General features: G+C 44.6%; 2 long non-coding RNA genes across 4 annotated transcripts in view; both read left to right on the forward strand.

Moving 5' to 3' along the window:
* The window catches only part of LOC138760579 (uncharacterized), a 90,857-nt gene that overhangs the window by 2,714 nt on the left and 74,592 nt on the right, over window positions 1-13,551 (forward strand). Inside the window, exon 1 of one of the 3 annotated variants that reach the window (XR_011355716.1) lies at window positions 6,431-6,585. The exons of the other annotated variants lie outside the window; for them this stretch is intronic. This is a non-coding gene — a long non-coding RNA (uncharacterized lncRNA). Of the gene's footprint in view, window positions 1-6,430; window positions 6,586-13,551 lie in introns of those variants that run through there. 3 annotated transcript variants of the gene reach the window in all.
* LOC138760578 (uncharacterized) lies at window positions 3-3,323 on the forward strand. The gene is made up of 2 exons (XR_011355714.1): window positions 3-91; window positions 2,864-3,323. It is a non-coding gene; the product is annotated as an uncharacterized lncRNA (long non-coding RNA).

Raw genomic sequence — 13,551 nt, forward strand, 5'->3', positions numbered from 1 at the left:
ATGTGTTCTCTATTCTCTCTCTTTGCCAGATTGGGATTATGCTGCTTCACTCCAGGCCTAGAAATATGGAAGGGTGCTGGAGAAACTGTTGGTAAGATGTGCACTGTTAAAAGGGTTGGGAGCATTTAATTAGAGTCCCTTGAAGCATAGATTAAGTCAAGGGGTGGTGAGGCATCATAGTTGATCATTGTATGTACCAGTTCATTGTGTGTATGTGTTGGTGTGTGTTGGTGTGTGTGTGTGTGTGTGTGTTGGTGTGTGTGTCTATATATATATATATATATGTGTGTATTTTGTTCCCATGCTATTTTCCCCATGTTCGTTATTAATTGACTGCTATTTCTTTCCCACGGCTGCTGTAAAGTGTGCATGTGCGTGCGGTGTATTGGTTACCATTTCCCACACTTGCCTTCAGTAAATAAAATCCTTCCCATTCAAAACTCTGCCCAGAGTCCTTGCCTTTGAGATCTACCAAACCTGTTTCCTCATACACAATTGGCGCTGCGAGCAGTGTCTCAAGGGTCTTGGCTGGACAAAGTCATGGGGAAATGTTCTGGAATAGGGGCATAAAAGCCAATGCAAGCATCGAGGATAGGATTCCCAGGTGGATAGACGAGAGGGAGGGATTTGAGCACTTGGCCAGCATGCTGGCAGACCATGGTACACCGGTGAACTGGGCTGAGCAGTTGGAACTACATGGTGAGAAACTGGGGCACCATGTGATCTCCCTCCTTAAGAAGCTAGGGTTTCCCCAAAGCCAAACGGAGTCTGTTTGCATCCCTTCTGAGATGCCAGGTCGGGATTACTAACCAGATATAGCATTTATGCAGCCAGAAGGACAGGGAGTTAGAAGAGCTCCAATATCGCTGCTGCATGCTGCAGGAGGCAGTCCAACATGCCGAGACTCGACCTAACGATCTCAAAAACAGGGGGACTGAAGTTGCCTGCAGGCTAATACAGCTGTAGCAGGTGTGGGCAGCTCCAAGATTTGGCTGGCAGCCAGATCCACAACAAAATCTGAGCCCATGTCCAACACGGTAACAAGCTGGATGGATGACTAGGGGATGGGGATAAATGGTTAAACAGTGATGAGGAGGGGGTGCCAGAGGAGCCTAGGTCCCACAACCACTCTTTCCCCTAATCACCCGAACTCCTGCATTCTCGACCCATCACCACCGTGTCCCAGGTCCACCACAGAGAGGAGGATGCTGATGACCAAGTTGCAAGGAGGCATGCTGTGGTCACTCTGAGACCACAGAGACCTGGGATTTCTCCCCAAAGGAGCTGACTGAGCTGGCAGATTGCTATCATTAATGGCCGGGTGAGCATCTGGCCGCATGACTGCTCTGGCTGTTGGATGAGGGGGCCCCAATGAGCCTCTCTCACCAGTGGTGAGTGCCCAAGGGAGCATCTCTGACCAACAAAGCATCAGCAATGCCCTTCAGGCACCGCAGCCAGAGATCTGGGATGGCCCTACCCTGTGGGATCAGGTATTGACTGCAGTTAAGGTCTGGTACCCCACCCTCCTGGAGTGGGATCTGCAATGGGGTATGGTCAATGGGGGCACCTGGTTTATTAGAGAGTAGGTGCTTATCAACAGCATCTACCAGGGTGCCTGTGACCATAACTTTTTAGAAAATACCCAGGTGACCAGTGCCCTTGCAGGAAACCTGGTCACCACTGCACGCCCTGATTTAAAGTCAATGGTCCTGCCCCTCATGGCACCAGCTAATGGGAAGACCATGTGGGATGCCATCACCCTGCTGGAAGGTCACCTACTCGGGTCTGTAGGGCAGCAGTAAGAGCTGGAAACACATTCCATCCTCGGTTTACATGCAGCCAGTTGTACTTGGATCTGCTGCACACAGTGGTGGACCGTGCCAGTGTAAATGGGATCCCAACCTCTGCCTCATGTGAAATGAGCTTTGCAGGGGGAAATCTGTTCAGTGGAAAACCTACAATCACCCTGGAATAAAGCCTAGGGCTGCTCCTCCTCCACTTGAAATAATCTCTCCTGCCCTCAAGGCTGAGCTCAGAGACCTGCTGAGACAGGAACTGCCCCATCTGCACCAGCAGGAACCCTCACCTATGGGGTAGCAGACCAACAACCCCCTCCTATAAGATGAAGGCCAGGGGCCCTGATACATTTGTTCCATTTCCCATTTCTGCCTGGGGGAACTGAGGCCACAAATACCTGTTACAAACTTAATAGTGCCTAGATGCCCTATTGAAAGCTCTGAATGCATTCTAGAGATTAACATTTTAAAGGAACAGTGCCTTTATACTAACAGGGGCAAATTTACATTTGGGGTTGCACCGGCTATGATTGTGGATGGGTCTGGCAAAGGGGAACCAGTTGTTGTCCCACCTCCTTCAAAGATTGTCTGAGGCCCATAATACAGATCCTGAAGCAAGAATGCTTTCTTTTCCATTCCTATCTATTTCGACTCACAAGAGCAATTTCCAGTTACTTGGGGACAAGAGATAAGACATTCTACAGTCCTACTATTTGCCACAGTTTAATCTGCTGCAATGTCCAACCTATTCAACTTCTCTCAGAGGTGTCAATTGTCCATTATACCATTGTTTTAGAGGCCCTTCACATGCTAATCTCCTCCCTCAGAAAACAGGGCTAGACATTAATATTGAAAAGTGCAGTGCCCAGCCAGAATGTCCTGTTTCTGGGGATACAATGGTATCAATGGTTCTCAGGCTGAAGAGATATTTCTGAAACTGCCAAGAATGAAACTATGAATGTTGCCATCCCCTCAAGTAAAACAGACACCCAGAGCTTTGTTAGCCTCCTATGTTATTGGTGGCAGCATATACCCCACCTTACCATGCTCTTTAAAATGCCCTACAGGGTCTCCTGTAAGAAAGCCACATTCCTATGGGGACCAGAACAAAAGGCTGCTCTTGATGCAGCAAAGCAAGCTGTTGAACAAGCACTGCCACTCGTCCCAACCAGGCAGGTGTTCCTTTTAAATTACAGATCTCGGCCAGTGAGGTGGTCCGCCGAATGGAACCTCTGGCGGAAGATCCTAGGGTGCAGAGTCCTGCTATGCTTCTGGACAAAATCTCTGCCTGGAGCTGCCGCTTGCTACAATTCATTTGATACTGAGTCATCAGCCAACACTTTCCTCGGGGTCAATTATGATATTGCTAGTACCTTTCCAGAGATACTGAATTGACTACTGACCTACAAGACAGTTTGTCATGTATTATGCAAAAAGCCCCAGCAAGAGAACGGCTGTTGCTATGGATACTTTATCATTGGATCCTATCTTATCAACCTTTTGTAATGGATTTTTTTAAATGAAAAACCCTTAGCTGTTGTATTTACTATGCATAATGTCTCTAAGCACAGAGAAACTGAACATACATAATCACAGGCTGTGGATACAAAGTTACAGTTTGTAAGCTGACCAGCATTGATCAGACCATGGTACGAAACATTGTACATATTTTGTTTCACAATTACAGCATCGCCCCAGAACTCCCATTAACAGAAAAGCACCCTAGGAGGTGGGAGCTGTGGGAGCCTTTATTTAAAAACACTAAATTGACTAACTTTCTGTCCTGACTCCTCCTGGCTATCGTTACAGGGATCCATCACAGACACTTGGTGCACCTGTTGAAAGAGAACACGAGCGGGAATAGCATCCTGGTGTCAAATGTTAGCCCAGAAAAATGGGCGACCCAGGTACACCCTGGATGTATACCTGCCGGCCTGCCTCCTGCCTCACCATGTGATAGCACGGTGACAGGCATCTGGGTTCTGCGTGTAGGGAGTCCCAAAGTGTTAGAAATTAAAGTACCTTTAAAGAAATTGCTCGAGACAAAAATTGAGAACAAAGAACATTTATTACAACAACAATGCAAAGTTGGGTGCTTCCCTTTACCCTGGGAATACACACACATACTGGGGCTCACCCAACTTTTATACAGTCAATTTCAGTATCAGAGTGCCCTCCCCCTTACATTCTTCTGCCCCCTGGATGGGTTTGGCATAGGTAATCCTTCCTGCCTACGTGCAGTTTCAGTACACTTGGAGGACCAGGGGGTATCCTGTGGGTGTCCCATCATGTCATTGTCCTTATTCACACCTTCCTGATTCTCGGGGCTACAATCTCTTGGTATGCGGAGTTGACTCATTCTATCTAGGGTTGGCTAATTTCATATGTATAAATCTGTGTATGGTTAGCTAATTAGATATGTAGGACTTGGTACTTCTGTCCAGGGCTAGGAGACCTTTATCTGATCCAGACTACCTCAACTTCCTACATTCTATTGTACCTTACCATTCCTTTTCTTAGTCTTATGGTCTTGTCACAAAGACTAGAAGATTCTTATGTTAATCGTGCTGACTCTGCTTTCCTGCATCCTAACCCCCAAGTTTATCCTGTTTGTACTGGTTACAGCCATTAACTGATGAATTTTAGTTTCTTCCATGTTCATAATTTTAGATCAATTTTCCCATCTCTCACAAAAGCGTGAGGCCAAGGTGCAGGATGTACATCTGATGGATGACCTTGAACTGCCTGCTCTCAGATGTTGGTGTTAATTAAGGGTGTTCACATTTGCCAACCAAGCCAGAGAATCCAGGCATACAAGTCGGTGACCAAACTAATTCCTTTTTCTACCCTCCCCTCTGACACCAGGCAGCAGCTCCACAGCACCCTGCCTCATCAGTAACACTGCGACCCTGTTTCATCAGGGGTGGGGGGGGGTGGGAGCTGGTGAGGTGTTGTGATTGGATTTGACTATGTGCCTTGTTGAGCATTTAGAAGGCACTAGTGTATATATTGACCCACTTAATTAGTATTGTTTTTTAAAACATGTCTTTTTGTTTTTACTTATAGTATGTACATAGAGTTATTGATTGTCTTTTGATTGGTGAGTGGTGTAACCTCCAAGAGGTGGATTATATTGGGAAGGGTTGTGGCTGTTACATGACAGCACTACCACCTACCTAGTCGGAGGATACACCAGCTGCCAATCAAGTTTTGGTCACGCCTCACCCATTAGTGCACACCTTGCCGTTGGATCTAGGTAAATTACCTGGACTGAATTCTCTAGCTTGCCTGTTCTTGGCCTTGGGCCATTGGCTATTGTAATTGGATTAACCCTCCTGGCATTGAGCCATTGGCTCTTGCTAATGACCTGGACTGGACCCACCAGCACTATAAAGGTGCCATGTGTTTTTTGATTTTTATCTTTGTTAGCATGGGACCACCCTGCTTCACTCCAGGCCTAGAAAAGTTGGAAGGGGACTGGAAAAACTGTTGGTAAAATGTGCACTGTTAAATGGGTTGGGAACATTTAATTAATGTTCCTTGTAGCATAGAGCCATGCCTGCACTGAGTCAAGGGGCGGTGGGGCATCGTAAGTGATTTTTCCTTGATCATTGTATGTACCAGTTCATTGTATATGTGTGTATTTTGTTCCCATGCTATTTTCCCTATGTTTGTTATTAATTGTCTGCTATTACTTTCCCACAGCTGCTGTAAACTCTGTGTGTGTGTGTGTGTTGCATTTGTTACCAATTTCCACACTTGTCTTCTGTAAATAAAATCCTTTCCTACCAAAACTGTGTTTCCAGAGCCTTGTCTTTGAGACCTACCAAACCTGTTTCCCCACTCACAACAGCTTAAAACACCATTTCTCATTTTTCAGTTCTGATGTAAGATCATTAATTTGAAATGCTTATCCTCCTTCTAATTCTAAAACCAGTGGCTGTCCTTCTGACTATTTCCAGTGGCTTCGGTTTGTAGTTCATATTTCTAGCACCTGTCGCTTATTTGCTTTTATATTGTGGTTGGTCTGTTTCCCCTCATTCAACATTTGTCACGATTGCTACGTTTTAATTCTGCACAGCTCGGCTATGAAAATCTTTCTCATTCTTGCTATTTCCAATGAAGCAAGGAATGTCACCTCCAAGGTCCACCAAGATTCTATTCCCCAAACCCCTTTATTCTGTCAAGTCCCAAACTCCAATCCAGTAATCATTTCCATCTTGTTGAACTGTCAGCCTGGGAACAAATGATGGGGTCACAGTTTCATTTTCCAGAACTTTGAAAAGGTGGAAGTCATTGATCTAATACTGTTTTATGAAGCCATCATTTTAGGACTAACCATAAAATCTACTTAGTGACTAGCTTTATATGTATTATTAAATTAACAATGCCAGGCTCAAGGAACACAGCTCCTCTCCTCAGGAAGTTAGATAACATCGTCGTCAATTCCTTCATTCAAGAATGGTGCCTACCACAGATTTCCATTGACGCAGCAGTTAGCTCCTTGAACCTTAAACTTGCTTGAACATTTCGTCCCAGGCAATCGCCTGTTATCAGGGGTTTTTTGATAAGGTCCCAAAATATAGGCTGGCTAAACAAATAAGAGCCTGTGGAATCCAAGAGTAAACAGAAAATTGGATCAAAAATTGGTTCAGGAAGCAAAGGGTAATAGTTGACAGATGTTTTTATGACTGAAAGGTTGTTACCAGAGGCTTACAGGTTATCACCAGGATTTTTATATATAGGATATGCTTTGGAACAACGGAGGCTGAAGAAAGATTCAGATGAGGTGCGTAAAATGATGAGGAATAAATAGGACATGCCTATTTATCTGAACAGGGGGATCCAAAAACCTGGATTGTGGAAATAGGAAGGGGATAAACATTTCAAATTGATGATCTTACATCAGAACTGGAAAAGTGAGAAAAGTGGTATTTTTTAAGTTGTAGAGGGGTGGGGGTGGGGTGGGGTGGTGGGAATATAGTTAGATCAAGGAATTAGAAGAGAAATTAGGAAAATTGCTTTCACCCAATGCATGGTTAGGGTGTGGAGCTCACCGTCTAGAATAATTGGCAAGGCAGAAACCTCATTGCATTGGCGAGAGAAGGAAACTTCCATGTTTCAGTTCAAAGTCATCTCTTCCAAACAGGGCTAAGAAACTGAAACATTTGTTCTCTTTCAGTCTTTATGGATGCTAATAAACCTGTTAGAACCTTTGTAGCATTTGAATATTTTGCTTTTAGGTATTAAGTAAGTACATGGATGTGTGCTTGAGAAGCCATGGCTTATTGGCAATGAACATTGTTGTCAGAAGTTGGGAATCTGCTGGCAGGTCCTTTTTAGTTGGCAGGGACACCCTGGGCTGATTAACCTCCTTCTGTGCATATTTCCTACTTTTTAAAAATCTTTTCTTCCTCTCTTTACATCAATGAGGAATGTTCCCTTTCTCAAAGCAGTTAGTTCACAGCTGTGGCAATCAGCTTTGATCTCTGTCCACTAGAGCATCCTCTGTGATTTAATTTGAACTATGGACTTGTCTGAGTTCACACTCTTAGAGCAGACAACAATACATATCTGAATCAACATATGACTTGCCAACATTTCTAGACTGCAGAAATATATGGATTGATATAATAAAAAGTTAGGGTAGAAGTCCAAAAATCCAGATGCTAGAAACCTGGACCATCTGAGAATCTGGACTTTTCAAAAATTCTCAAACTTTTAAATTTAATGGGCTTTTGTGTGCATGTGTAAAGCACCACAGATGCAAAGCCACAGAATGTGCTGACTTCATTTTTGTTTAAAACAGCTGATTTAATGAATAAACTATCAAAATGTATCAATTCATATTTTCTTTATTCCTCCTTAAATTTGTATTTTAAAAAGTACTACCCAAGAATCCACAAAAGCCAAACAGGCCCCAAGCAATTTGGATTTTGGGACTTTTACTGTATCATAATTTTTTGCAAATTTATTGAGCATGTTGTTAAAGCAGGCACCTAAATTGATTAGGATCGGTTGCTATTGGTATGGTAGGTTTGAAGAATGCAGTGTCTCTCTTAAGCCGCTTTCAGGTGGCCACAAAGCCCGACTGTAAAGCCGCACATTATACTCCTGTGCAGGTATCAGGTGGCCATCTGAAACCGAAAAAGCCGGCCAGGAGGTCTACTTACCTAACCCTTCTCCAGGAGGTATAATATCCTGCTTTGAGTATCGTCTGTTGCAGCTGAAAGCCAACTTGCTGCCAGGGGGTGGGCTGATGATGTCACAGTGATGTCGTCAGCCATCGACTCCTGGCTCAAATGGTGAGTCGGGCAAGCAAGGGGGAGAGACCGGCAGCGGGAGTCGGGTGGGCGGTGGGGGGGGGGCTGAGAGACCGGCAGCAGGAGTTGGGTGAGCTGGGGGGGGGGGTGGGGGGAGAGACCAGCTGCGGGAGTCGGGCGGACAGGAGACCGGCAGCACATGTCAAGTCATTTCTGAGTTGTTTGTCAGGTATGCCTTGATGCGCTGTAAATAACATCAAGGCAGTGTGGGGGGGACTAGGCCACTGTCCCGAGCAGCCGGCTTTCCCTGCTAGACAGCTAGCAGTCAGCTGGCATGTTTAAGTGCCAAAATGCCATCCATTCCGTGGCCATCTAAAAGTGAACTCCACTAGCCGTGCCTGCAGGTGCATAATCTTCTTCAGAACCTAAAAGCGACTTTAGACTGTACCTACTATGTTGGTGCTTCAGTTTCTCATTTTTGTTCCTCTTTTCTCTTTCTGTATCTTTCTTTACTGAAATATCATTGGAGCATGAGACAAAAAACACTCAGAAAAATGGAAACTCCCAGGACGTCATTTGGCCTGACCACAAAATGTGGGCTTGAGTACAATATGAGAGTGTATTATAGAGTTGAACATTTTCATTAAACCAAGAAGCATCCTTCCTGAGAAGGAATTGAAAATAACACACAGCATTATTCAGAGTAAAGTAGATTTGAATTAGTTTTAACGTATCTCTCAACCAACATAACCGAACGGATTATTTAATTGTTCCTGGAACCTTGATGTGAGCAAGCTGGCTCCACTGTGATAGTGATTCTAAAGTGCTTCATTGGATTTTGGAGAACTGAGGTTATGCAAACTGATTCAGATGTACGAAGGATAGATTCACTGCAGCTCAAAGTATACAGACAAGAACATGGAAAGATAGCATTAACTCACATTTCAATCTTTGTCACCTCAGAATTACTACCTCCTGTAGAATTTCCAGTGGAAAGCTCCCTCTAAGGTTATAAAAGTACATTTTGTCACTTGGCTGGATCAGAATAGTAAGAAAAGATTGCTTCAATTCTAGCCAGAGGGGGAGAAAGGGAAAGATAAATAAATCTATAGGGCTGCCAGGGCAGTGGCAGAAGACAGCATTTCTGCTCCCCACTCTTCCTGGGTCCACATTGAACTAACCTATCCTGATAGTATCTAACGACAGGTACAAATTCAGCATTCCTAAAACCTTGAACTACCAATGAAAGTTAATGTAGAGCCATATTTTTATATAATTAGGAAGATAGCGCAATTGATTTATTACATCTGAAACTTGACACAAAAGTATTTCTAAAACTCAGCAATCATGAGTCTCTTTCTCCAGACAAACACTTCCCAATTTTTCTTTTGCATTCTTTAGCACTCAAGCAAACCACGATGAACTTTCATATCAGCACTGAATTCCCTGTTTATTTGACTTACTATTCTCAGTGTCACAATATATTGCATATGGGAGTACAAGCCCCTGAGTATGGAAATGGTACATCCCATCTGAAAAGGCTAATTGGATTTGAACCTAAACTGAATTGAAATTTTTGTGTGCAGTTATGTCATATAGAAAGTTGTCTGCTTTGCACATCATGCAGGAATAAATAGATCTTGCTGCAGTCCACAAGGGTTCACCAGCAATATGCTTGTACCTTACAACATTTTAAATAAAATGTTTATATACCTTCAAGCTTGGTGTAACAATTTTCAGATTGGTCAATTTCAGGAAGCTAATTGCAGTTGGTGGCTGTTTGGATGGCATGTCATCGATCTTTGAAGATGTCAGATTGTGGAGCTAAATTTGAAATAAATTCACAGGAATTATTTATTGAAAAAGTGCAAAACAAAGGGGAACCTTTCACATTCACAGGATAGTATATAACCATATAACCATTAACGGAGCGGAAACAGGCCATGTTGGCCTTTCGAGTCCGCACCGGTTCACTGATTTTGTGCGCCCTCTTCAGGCATTCTTAGTTTTTTTTAATTAATTTTGCAGCTTACTTGCTGTTGAAATGCTGATAAACATGGCAACCAATTTGCGCACATCAAGATTTTATTAACAGTGTGACGATGATTTATTTATACTCTATTCAGCTGCATTGTCACGTATCTGTGGTGGTCCACCACCAGCCTACTGCAGGGGGCAACCTCTGTTCCTGCAGGAGTGTACCACTGGCCTACTGCAGGGGGAAACCTCTGTACTGCAGTAGTGTACCACTAGCCTACTGCAGGGGGCAACCTCTGTACCTGCAGGAGTGTGAGGAAACAGGACAACACCTGGCCTGCTACCAATCAGTCAGCCTGAATGGATCAAGCCCCACCCGGTCGGGTGTCAATCACCCTCCAGGATATAAGCCTGTGCTGGCCTCCCAAGGCCTCACACTGAGTTGCTGCAGCCACAGCAAGCCTGGCTCTGTGGAGGTTTTTGTGGATTAAAGCCTGTTGTTCAGTCTTTACCTTGTGTGTGTTTGATTCTGTCTAACAGTGCACCACAATATCCATGTATCATCCAATGTGGAAAATATTCTAATATACTTCGATGAGTCAAAATGGACATTAGCTCTCATGGAAGAAACCCATGGGTTTTTACCTTGGGTAAAAATGCAGGTTTTGTGAAGATGGCAGAAGAAAGCAGGAAACCCAGCAACCAAATTTCAGCTTGAATATCTCCTGTCACTTTCATTATATCTGAAGCCAGCGAATTTGAAAATAAAATCTCACCTGATGTTCCTACCTCCCAGTGATAACTGAGATTTTGGGCAAGTTTACTTTTTAATAGATGCCGTCATATCTCATGGAGTCGTAGAGCTATACAGCATATTTTGGCCCAACATGACCATGTCAAACAAATTGCCTACCTGAGCTAGCCTCATTTGTCAATGCTTGGTCTGGATTCCCTTAAACCTTTTCTATCCATGTACCTGTCCAATATCTTTTAGATATAATGCTTCTTCTGATAACTCATTCCATATACATACCATTCTCTGTGTGAAAAATTTGCTCCTCAGGTCCTTTTTAAATCTTCCCCCTCTCATCTTAAACCTATGCTCAAATAGCTTTAGACTGCCCTACCCTGGGAGAAAGACTGACTATTGAACCCAACTCTGACTGTCATTATTTTATATGCTCGACAAGATCATCCCTCAACCTCTTTTGCTCCCGTGAAAACAGTCCCAGCCTATCCAGTCTTTACCCCTCCAGGCCTAGAAATATCCTCATGAAGTCTTTATGCTTTATGCATCCTTTCTAGCTTAATAACATTCCTTCCTGTATCAGAAGGTAAATATAAATGCATATATTATTTAAAAATAGAAAAATGTGTCAAGACATTACATTTATAAAGGTGGACACCAAGCCCACAAAGGAAATATCAAGAATATGTCCTAAAGATCAGCCAAAAAAAGTAGATTTTATGGAAGGTGTTAAATGGAGAGAGAAAGATTTAATTGTAGAATCAGCGCATTGGACAAATATGCTTCAAAGCTTCACTATCAACATAGGGAGCAAAGTGCAGGAGGGGAGAGGGTGTGCATGGGATTGCCAAATGGATAGAGTAAACAATTCAAGGGTGTTCTTAAATATTCCTCAACTATATGCAGCATCTCAAAGAATTTATCAGAATCCAAAACAAAAACAAGGATTGCATTTGGAAGCACGAAGACTGATCAGGAGTAGTCAGCTTGGCCTTGGGCAGCGTGGGAAACCGTGTCTCATGAATTTGACTAGTTTTTGGAAAGAAAACAGAGTATTAATGTGAGCAGGAGGAAGGTAATGCCAACATGTCCTGAATGAAAGCATAATCACATGGGATCCAGAGTGAGCTAGCCAAATAGATACAAAATTGACAGTCACCCATTTACCTGACTGAAAGTGCAGTGTAACTATTCTGGGAAGTGTTCACTTGTGTTCTCTGCCTCCTCCTTTAAGCTCCCACATGGAGAGGGTGAGGGATGGAGGTGAAAGACAGAGACAGGTGATTGATAGGTGCTAAATAGAGAAAAGATACAAAAGGGTCGAAACAAAAGATGACGTAGCAAGGTGAAGGTGGAGACAGCCAGTGGAAGGTAATAAAGGGGACAAAGACTGAAATATAGCCCAGTGATGAAATATGTTAAGAAGGAAATAATGATGGTAATTGGAACCATCAAGGAAGGAGGGGTGAAGGATAATATGAAAGCAAACAGAACCAAAAGGAGGAGGGGATCCAATTGATAAAATACAATATGTGGTGGAGATGGATGGAAAGAGGTGGAAGAGGTAGATTAATGGAGCACTGGTTGAGATCCATGGGAATAGTATCAGTAGGCACTTTTAAACTGCAGCACCTGGGTAACCCTCCTGGGACCCAGGTGTGATTAGTGGGGCAAAGGTGCTTCCAGCACCTTTTAAGCTGCATGGGGATTGACCCATTAAATCACCAACCTGGTGATTTAAGGGGGATCCCGCCCCCACAATGACATGGTAAGTGACGCATCACACACTCAGGGGAACTATCCGTAAGTCTCCCCCGCCACCCCACCAACTGTCACCCCTTCCCCGTCAGTCCCCACCCATCATCAATCACCACCACCAGTCAGTCAGTCGCGACCACCACCATCAATCAACACCCACCCTGTCAATCGTGGCCCCCCCCCCTTCACCTCAGCAACGTCCCCCTGCCGCGAATGTTGAGCTGTCACAACTGGAGTGGCATTCACAGCAGCAGCAGCAGTTTGCAGACCCCCCACTCCCCCCCCCCCACTGCCACAGTGGAAACCTCCCTCCCACCCACGGCGGCAACCTCCCTCCCACCCGCGACAGTGACCCCTCTCCCACCTGTGGCAGCGACCCCTCTCCTCTCCCCGCAGCAACAACCCCTTTCCTCTCCCCCGTGGCAGTGACCCCTCTCCAACTGATCGTGGAACCCCCCACCCCTAGAGACATCGACGTCTCCCCCCATGGCAGCGATCTCACTCGCACCAATTGTGGCCCCCTCTCTCCCCTTCATGGTAGCAACTTCCCCCCACCACCCACCCCGGGCCCCGCAGCAGCAACCCCTCTCTCCCCTCCCGATCAAGGCAAGCACTTCACCCAGGGGTTTCCCTGTGACGCCAGCTCGTAAGCACTGATGTCACAGGAGTAACCGGGTTGGCCATTTTGCTGTTCAAACCGCTGGAGGACGTGTCCTAGCTAAGTTTAACTGGGTTCCCTGAGTACATCTGAGGAGGGTCAGGGACCCAGTTGGATTTGGACCACGTTGATTGGGTTGGATGGTCCCTTTCAGCAACTGCGAGTGGGGTGCTAACTGGGCAAGTTGCCCAGTTAACCCCATTTTACACAGCAGCTCGACAGGGCCTATTTTGTGGTGGGAGCTGGGAATTAAATCTATTATTTCCTAGTATTTCATTGGAGATCTTTTAAGAGAGCATGAGTTGATTGTTGAGGGTCATAAGAGTCAATCTTATGCAAAAAAATTACTTT

Source organism: Narcine bancroftii, chromosome 4 (genome assembly GCF_036971445.1).
Source record: "Narcine bancroftii isolate sNarBan1 chromosome 4, sNarBan1.hap1, whole genome shotgun sequence".
Taxonomy (NCBI): domain Eukaryota; kingdom Metazoa; phylum Chordata; class Chondrichthyes; order Torpediniformes; family Narcinidae; genus Narcine; species Narcine bancroftii.